We start from the raw sequence: 9,248 nt of genomic DNA, 5'->3' as shown, positions 1-9,248 counted from the left end.
GAGGTTGTGATACGATTTCCCTTCATGTTCCCCAAGGAACCTTTCCGCATTTTTCTACAGTTAATCATGTATTAACTCCATCCCCAGGTATCCATATTTGCTTGAGAATCCTGATGCCTCTCAGAGCAGAATCAGCCCCTATCACCCCAGTTCTCATCCCCACAATGTTATGCTTTAGGCCCCACCACAGGGATGATGAAGTTAACACACAGAGAGCTGTCCAATAAAAAGTGCCCCGAGTTGCTCACACATGAAATCATCCCCAAGCGCCAGTTCACTTGTGATGCCAGGACCTTTATTCTGCAGAAGGCACTCCTGCCCTCCTCCTGCTGTGAGTCCAGGGGACTCAGTCTGAGCTCCAGCCCCTGCTTTCCTGGTGTCCGTGTTGCTGCCTCTGACTTGTGTGTCTGCTGTGTTACACCCCAGAGGGAAAATGTGTCCCACAGGGGACATGAGACCTGCATGATGTGAAGTTTCCAAAGACATAGGCTAGAGATGCTAGTGGGAACCTGGTGCCTGTTTCCTAGGCAGCAACCCCCTCCTACCTCCCCACATTCCTGGGCACCTACAGGGCTTTTGCCATCTACTGTGAGTAAGAATCCCTTAGAAGAAATGGAGTATCTCTCATAGTCAACAGAAGAGTCCAAAATGCACTACTTGGATGCAGTCTCCAAAATGACAGAATGATCTCTGTTCCTTTCCAAGGCAAACCATTCAATATCACAGTAATGCAAGTCTATGCCCCAACCACTAATGGTGGAGAAGCTCAAGTTGAATGGTTCTGTGAAGAGATACAAGACCTTCTAGAGGTAATACCAAGAAAAAGATATCCTTTTTATCATAGGGGACTGGAATGCAAAAGTAGGCAGTCAGGAGACACCTGGAGTAACAGGCAAGTTTGGCCTTGGAATACAAAATGAAGCTGGGCAAAGGCTAACAAGAGTTTTGCCAAGAGAACACACTGGTCATAGCAAACACCCATTTCCAACAACACAAGAGATGTCTCTACACATGGACATCACCAGATGGTCAATACCAAAATCAGATTGATTATATTCTTTGCAGCCAGAGATGCAGAAGCTCTGTACTGTAAGCAAAAACAAGACTGGGAGCTGACTGTGGCTCAGATCATGAACTGTTTATTGTAAAATTCAGACTTAAATTGAAGAAAGTAGGTAAAACCATTATGCAATACAGGTAAAACCTAATCAAATCCCTTACAATTATAGAGTGCAGGTGACATATTCAAGAGATTGGATCTGATAGACAGAGTGCCTGGACAACTATGAACAGTGGTTCATAAAAATTGTACAGGAGGCCATTCTCAAACAATCCCCAAGAAAAAGAAATGCAAAAAGGCAAAATGGTTGTCTGAAGAGGCCTTACAAAATAGCTGAGAAAAGAAGAGAAGCTGACGTCAAAGGAGAAAAGGAAAGATAAAACCATCTGAATGCAGAGTTCCAAAGAATAGCAAGGAGAGATAAGAAAGCCTTCCTCAAAGCTGTGGTACATATACACCATGGAATATTACTCAGCCATTAAAAAGAATTCATTTGAATCAGTTCTAATGAGATGGGTGAAACTGGAGCCCATTATACAGAGCGAAGTAAGCCAGAAAGATAAAGACCATTACAGTATACTAACACATATATATGGAATTTAGAAAGATGGTAACGATAACCTTATATGCAAAAAAAGAGAAAGAGACTCAGATGTATAGAACAGACTTGTGGACTCTATGGGAGAACGCGGGGTGGGATGTTTCAAGAGAACAGCATCGAAACATGTATATCTAGGGTGAAACAGATCACCAGCCCAGGTTGGATGCATGAGACAAGTGCTCAGGCCTGGTGCACTGGGAAGACCCAGAGGGGTGGGGTGGAGAGGGGGGTGGGAGGGGGGACCGGGATGGGGAATACATGTAAATCCATGGCTAATTCAATGTATGACAAAAACCACTGCAATGCTGTAAAGTAATTAGCCTCCAAATAATAAAAATAAATGGAAAAAAAAAAAAGAAAGCCTTCCTCAGTGATCAATGCAAAGAAATAGAGGAAAACAATAGAATAGGAAAGACTAGAGATCTCTTCAAGAAAATTAGAGATACCAAGGGAACAATAAACTTGGTCACAATAAATGACAGAAACTGTGTGGATCTAACAGAAGCAGAAGATATTAAGAAGAAGTGGCAAGAATACACAGAAGAAATATACAAAAAAGATCTTAGTGACCCAGATAACCACGATGGTGTGATCACACACCTCCAGCCAGACATCTTAGAGTGCAAAGTCAAGTGGGCCTTAGGAAGCATTACTATGAACAAAGCTAGTGGATATAATGGAATTCCAGCTGAGCAATGTCATATCCTAAAAGATGAATGCTGTTAAAGTGTTACACTCAATATACCAGCAAAGTAGGAAAACTCAGCAGTGTTCATAAAGGTCTTTTTTCATTCCCATCCCAAAGAACAACAATGCCAAAGAATGTTCAAACTACTGAAAGGTTGTTGCTGAATGATAAGACGCCGGGATTCTTGGCCTCCGGAGGAGACGAATTCAATCCGGGGCCAGAGACCAGGCTGGATCGCTCAGAGCTTTTGTGTAATCAAGTTTTATTAAAGTATAAAGGAGATAGAGAAAGCTTCTGACACAGGCATCAGAAGGGGGCAAAAGAGTACCCCCTCCTAGTCTTTAGCTGTATGTTATATAGTCACTCACAGTCTGTTAATGAAAAGAAAGGAATATCATAAAATTTAGAATGGCACCAGATAATTCATCCCTGGCCATAAAACTATTGACTTGAATCTTGTAGAAGGGCAGAATACCAACAAATAGTTTCGTTTACACAGATTAGGGGAACAACACCTGAGTAAGGAAGTTAGGCCATTTGGTGGAATGAACTTGAAGATAGAGGCTGGGTTACATTAACATAGCTTAAAACAACATTTCCATAAGAAAAAGAAATGTATTGGTTAACTCAAGGTTTGAGAGCAGTTAGCTTTAGGTGAGACCAGGTGTCATGGCAACACAGCATTTTAAGAGAAACCTCCTTTTAAAATTGGATGGAGAAGGAAAAACCTATCGCTGGTTTGTTTCTTCCTGCCGCTTAAGAGGGATAAAAATGTCTGGCACTTGCAGCCTCTTTCCTCCATTTGGAGACCCCTGGCCTTCCTGCCTGTTACCCTCTCACTACCACACAATTGCACTCATTTCACATGTTAGCAAAGTAATGCTCAAATTTTGCCAAACTAGGCTTCAACAGTACATGAACTGAGAACTTCCAGATGTTCAGGCTGGATTTAGAAAAGGCAGAGGAACCAGAGATCAAATTGCCAGTATTCATTGGAGATCATAGAAAAAGCAAGAGAATTCCAGAAAAACATCGACTTCATTGAGTACGCTAAAGTCTTTGACTGTGTGGATCATAACAAACTGTGGGAAATTCTTAAAGAGATGGGAATACCGGACCACCTTACCTGCCTCCTGAGATCCCTGTATGCAGGTCAGGAAACAACAGTTAGAACTGGACATGGAAGAATGGACTGGTTCCAAATTAGGAAAGGAGTACATCAAGACTGTATATTGTCACCCTGCTTATTTAACTTATATGCAAGTACATCATGCAAAATGTGGGGCTGGATGAAGCACAAGCTGGAATCAAGGTTGCTGGGAGAAATATCAATAACCTCAGATATGCAGATGACACCACCCTCATGGCAGAAAGCCAAGGGGGAACTAAAGAGCTTCTTGATGAAGGGGAAAGAGGGGAGTGAAAAAGCTGGCTTAAAACTCAACATTCAAAAAGTAAGATCATGGCATCTGGTCCCATCATTTCATGGCAAATAAATGAGGAAACAATGGAAACAGTGACAGGATTTATTTTCTTGGGCTGCAAAATCACTGCAGATGGTGACTGCAGCCATGAAGTTAAAAGACACTTGCTCCTTGGGAAAAGAGCTATAACAAACCTACACAGCATATAAAAAGCGAAAAAGCTATGACAAACATATACAGCATATAAAAAGCTGAGACATTACTTTCCCAACAAAGATCCATATAGTCAAAGCTATGGTTTTTCCAGTAGTTATGGATGGATGTGAGAGTTGGATCATAAAGAAGGTTGAGTGCTGAAGAATTGATGCTTTTGAACTGTGGTGTTGGAGAAGACTCTTGAGAGTCCCTTGGACTGCAAGGAGATCAAACCAGTCAATCCTAAAGGAAATCAGTCCTTGAATATTCATTGGAAGGACTGATGCTGAAGCTGAATCTCCAATACTTTGGCCCCCTGGTGGGAAGAGCTGACTTATTGGAAAATATTCTGATGGAAGCAAAGAGCCAACTCATTGGGAAAGACTCTGATGCTGCAAAGATTGAAGGCAAGAGGAGAAGGGGACAACAGAGGACAAGATGGTTGGATGGCTTCACTGACTCAATGAACATGAGATTGAGCAAACTCCAGGAGATAGTGAAGCACAGGAAAGCCAGTGTACTGCCATCCACAGGGTTGCAAAGAGTCGGACGAAGTGACTGAAAAACAACAACAAAGCAGGTGCTGGACCTTCTTATAAGGTGAGCACTTCCCTCCACCTATGGCACACTGGGGAGTTGGCCCCATTCCAGCTGGAGTCACAGGAATATCTCTCCACCTCTCTAAGCCCCAGTTGGTCCCTCTGCACACAAGGGCAAAGGGAGAACCAGCCCTCAGGGTGAATGTGGGGACTAAGTGGGTCCTTCCTGGAAAGTTGGAAAGTGGTTTCTGGGGACCTGGCCCCATGGAAAAGTCTGCTGGAGGGACTGTGATTGTACTTAGTCATCATGTTCCTCCTCCCCTCAAGGAAGTCTCTGTCTCAGTTGTCTCTGGCCTTTGACATTGGGCCAAACTGATTCCCATTTGCAAGGTGAGTTGTGAGAGGTGCCCTGTCCTGGGTGAGTGAGAGCAGGGGTCCCTAGGAGTGATCAGTAGTGCCCCAGGCACTCAGATGTGGCTGGTTCAGCTCATTCATTCTTGAAATATACAGGAAGGCCCACAAGGTGCAGGCACTTTTCTAGGAACAACCATCATGTAATACATTGAGCAGACAGCAGTCCTGCCCTCCAGGGCTTCAGTTCTCCCGGGGGTCACACTGTCACACTGGCCATCACATCTGGGCGTGTCTCCAGTACTGTCCATGTGATGCCTTCCTGGCCTCCTCTAGGTATGGATGCATCCTCCCTTACTCTGATGAGGACAGTGGACCCCTACACCAGCTGAAAATGTGAGTGGGACTTTGATTCAAGAGGGAGGGACTCAGTTTCCAAAGAACCACCAAGTGAGATGTGACATGGAGGAGAACTGGCCTCTGAATGGGCAGGAGCAGAAGGCAAAAAGTCCCAGACCCCACAGGGCTGCCCGGGAGCTCAGTGTGGAAGGAAGGCCAGGTCTCTGACTCTTCTGCCCACCTGACTCCCCCCAGGGCCATGTCCACCATCCTGGGCACCTAGCTGTACCATTGACCTGAGGGTTTCCACCAGCTCCCAGAGTTTCCCTGCCTGAGGCTGTTACTGGCTTTTATAGAGCTCAGCATGTCTGACACAGACCTGAAGCATCAAACCCTACATCTCCTGGCACAGCTAGAGACCCTGGAGCCCACTGAGGCAGAGGGGAATGTGATGGGAGCAAATGAGGATGGGAGGGAGCTGAACCACACAGAGCAGAACCTTCTGAGGCTGGATCTGGGCCAGGAGCAATGAGGAAGCTCAGATCACTATTGCCCTGGACTGCAGTCTGGGAAGACTTTCTGGGGCTGGCATCTTTGAGAGATCATTGAGTGGCAGTGAGAAGCTTTCTTTTCTGTTTTTGGGAGACACTTGGAAATGCAGTCCTATTGATATTTTCTCTCCTTGGAACTACAGCACCAGCTCCAGAACAAGCTCTGGAAACATCTCCAGACCTGGAGCCAACTACACCTCTACTGCCCACCAGAGCTCCAGAGTTAGAGCAAGTCCATTTTTGGTATTTTTTTAATGTATACTAAATTGTTTATGATATAAAGTTCACTTAAAATTTAATAGTTTGATTATCTTAGATTGTTCATGTAAATTACAATAAGTTCATTCACAATGTTACATAACCCTATTAAATGTCTATTTGAGAACATTTTCACTCTTTTCATTGCTAAATAATATTCCATTCAGGAACCAGTACATTTGGCTTTCATCTGTTGATGGACATTAGAGTTTTCACCTTTGGGCTCTTCTGAACAGTGGTGCTCTGAATACTTGTGTACAGGCATGTGAATATGTGTATTCACATGCTTTTGGGTATTGATGTAGGAGGGGAATTTGGGGATTGACTGAAAACTGTAGGCTTGTCCTTTTGAGAAACTGCTGAAGTGTTATGTACAGTGGTTGTAACCATTTGACAGAGAAGGCACTGGTGACCCACTCCAGTACTCTTGCCTGGAAAATCCCATGGACGGAGGAGCCTGGTAGGCTGCAGTCCATGGGGTCGCTGAGAGTCAGACACGACTGAGCGACTTCACTTTCACTTTTCACTTTCATGCATTGGAGAAGGAAATGGCAACCCACCCCAGTGTTCTTGCCTGGAGAATCCCAGGGACAGGGGAGCCTGGCGGGCTCCCATCTATGGGGTCACACAGAGTCAGACACGACTGATGCGACTTAGCAGCAGCAGCAGCAGTACCATTTGACAATCCCCAGAACTTAGGTGTATAATTTCCACTTCTTCATTTGTATTGCAGTTTCCTCTCTCTCCGTCCTTCTCTCTTTCTGGTCCCTCACTCTAAGGAACAAGCCTGTAGATTACAAGTTGCCATATGAAGAGGCATCTGTGGTTTAGCATTGAGACCATGACAGAGGAGCTCTTGGGTCCTGACTCAATGAGTTCACAGTCCTAGACCCCAGGGAGACACTGGCAGAGGCCTCCAGGTGAATCATGGTCAATTCCTGGTCCACAGATAGTGTGAGATAATAAATGTTTGTTGCTTAAGTCACGCAAGATTGGCTAATGTTGTCACACAGAATGGACCACTCACACAGCCATCAAGCATTCAGGCCCTGGCCCCTCCCTCCCCACTGTCCCCTACTGTCCTCCCAACCTCCCACCAGCCACACTAGCTTCCTCTGGCTTCATCTCTGGACAAACACATTCTGTGTGTCCATACACTTGTGCCTTCTTCTAGGATAATTATCCCCAGATGTGTGAATGGCTGGCACCTTCTCATTACCCTGCTGGGGACAGACATGTCCCCTCAGTGCAGCCCCTCATGACCACATTGTGGCACCTACTGTTTTTCAACATAGAACTTGCTTCCTTCTGTGTTTCTCCACTTCCCCCTCCAGACTGTGACCCTGGTGCTTCTTTTCATCACAGCCCCCACTGAATGCTCAGGGCACAGCTGGTAATTGAATAGATAAGAGGCTCCATTCCTCCACTGAGAAGCTGGGATGCTAATAGGAGGAGGTATAGGCCAGGTCAGGGGCAGGGGAATGTGTAGGAGTGCAAGGGACACTCTCCTCACCCCAGTACTGGACACATCACCCCTTTGATGGGAACCACTCATACTACACACCAAGCAGGGAAACCACAGCACAAACCATACCTCTGAGAGACTTCAGGACACCAACATTCCTTGGGCCCCAGGAGGGAATGTGACAGGATCCACAGGAACCAGGGGCTTTGAGAGGGACCTTGAAGAGGACCCTCAACCTCCTCTTGTCCACTTCAGCCATGGGTGGTGTCTAATTCCCTTCTGAGGACTCCTCACCACAGTCAGTGCAGATGTTCTGACCTTGATTCCATATGAGGTCCAACAAGGTGGTCTTTGCCTTAGTCCAAGGAAAAATGATGCATGTTTCTGTCACTGTTGCCACTCCAAGGTCCACCCCTCCCCTGACCCCACTCCTTACGGTCCCTTCCTCTGATGTGTATCAGTGTATGCTTGTGTGCACACCCAGAGAATCTACTCCACATTGCTAAAATATCCTGGGGTCTTAGGACCTCTAATCCCATGGCAAAATATGTGTCAGGGAGACAGCCCTAGCCTAGGATATCCTAACTCTCCCTTCATCTCAAGACTCTGCCCCTGCCAAGGCTGATTAGTAGTAAAACACACACACACACACACACACACACACACACACACAATAAAACTTCACAGGCTAAAACGTATTGACTGAAAATTTATAGAAGCAATATATAATTTTGGTACCTATTATCTGACTCAGTTGACCAAGTAGAAATTATTATTCTTTTTTTTTAATTAAAAAAAACTTTAATGTTCATACAAATAATCTGAAGAGTTTGTTAAAACGTGGATTCTGACTCAGTCAAACTGGCATGGGACCTAAGAGCTTGTATTTTTTAAAGTATCTGTTATATTTTTAGCAGCATCAGGTCTTAGTTGTGGCATGTGGGGTCTTCATTGTCCCTCGGCATGTGGGATCTGAGTTCCATGACCAGGGATAGAACCTGTGTCTCCTGCACTGGAAGGTGATTCTTTTTTTTTTTTTTTCCTTCCATTTATTTTTATTTGTTGGAGGCTAATTACTTTACAACATTGCAGTGGTTTCTGTCATACATTGAAGTGAATTAGCCATGGATTTACATGTATTCCCCATCCCTGTCCCCCCTCCCACCTCCCTCTCCACCCCATCCCTCTGGGTCTTCCCAGTGCACCAGGCCTGAGCACTTGTCTCATGCATCCAACCTGGGCTGGTGATCTATTTCACCCTAGATATACCTGTTTCGATGCTGTTCTCTTGAAACATCCCACCCTCGCCTTCTCCCACAGAGTCCACAAGTCTGTTCTATAACTCTGAGTCTCTTTTTCTTTTTTTGCATATAAGGTTATCGTTACCATCTTTCTAAATTCCATATATATGTGTTAGTATACTGTAATGGTCTTTATCTTTCTGGCTTACTTCGCTCTGTATAATGGGTTCGTTTCACCCATCTCATTAGAACTGATTCAAATGAATTCTTTTTGATGGCTGAGTAATATTCCATGGTGTATATGCACCACAGCTTCCTCATCCATTCGTCTGCTGATGGGCATCTAGGTTGCTTCCATGACCTGGCTATTATAAACAGTGCTGCGATGAACATTGGGGTGCACGTGTCTCTTTCAGATCTGGTTTCCTCAGTGTGTATGCCTAGAAGTGGTATTGCTGGGTCATATGGCAGATCTATTTCCAGCTTTTTAAGGAATCTCCACACTGTTTTCCATAGTGGCTGTACTAATTTGCATT

General features: G+C 44.9%; 1 long non-coding RNA gene across 1 annotated transcript; it reads left to right on the top strand.

Moving 5' to 3' along the window:
- The first annotated feature begins 381 nt into the window (after window positions 1–381).
- On the top strand, window positions 382–6,135 carry LOC139033708 (uncharacterized). Its single transcript, XR_011486197.1, has 2 exons — window positions 382–809; window positions 3,252–6,135. It is a non-coding gene; the product is annotated as an uncharacterized lncRNA (long non-coding RNA).
- The last annotated feature ends 3,113 nt before the right edge of the window (window positions 6,136–9,248 follow it).

The sequence above is a fragment of the Odocoileus virginianus genome, unplaced genomic scaffold (assembly GCF_023699985.2).
Source record: "Odocoileus virginianus isolate 20LAN1187 ecotype Illinois unplaced genomic scaffold, Ovbor_1.2 Unplaced_Scaffold_39, whole genome shotgun sequence".
NCBI lineage: Eukaryota > Metazoa > Chordata > Mammalia > Artiodactyla > Cervidae > Odocoileus > Odocoileus virginianus.
The sequence above is the reverse complement of the archived record's forward strand: the minus strand, read 5'-3'. Positions and strand labels throughout refer to the sequence as shown.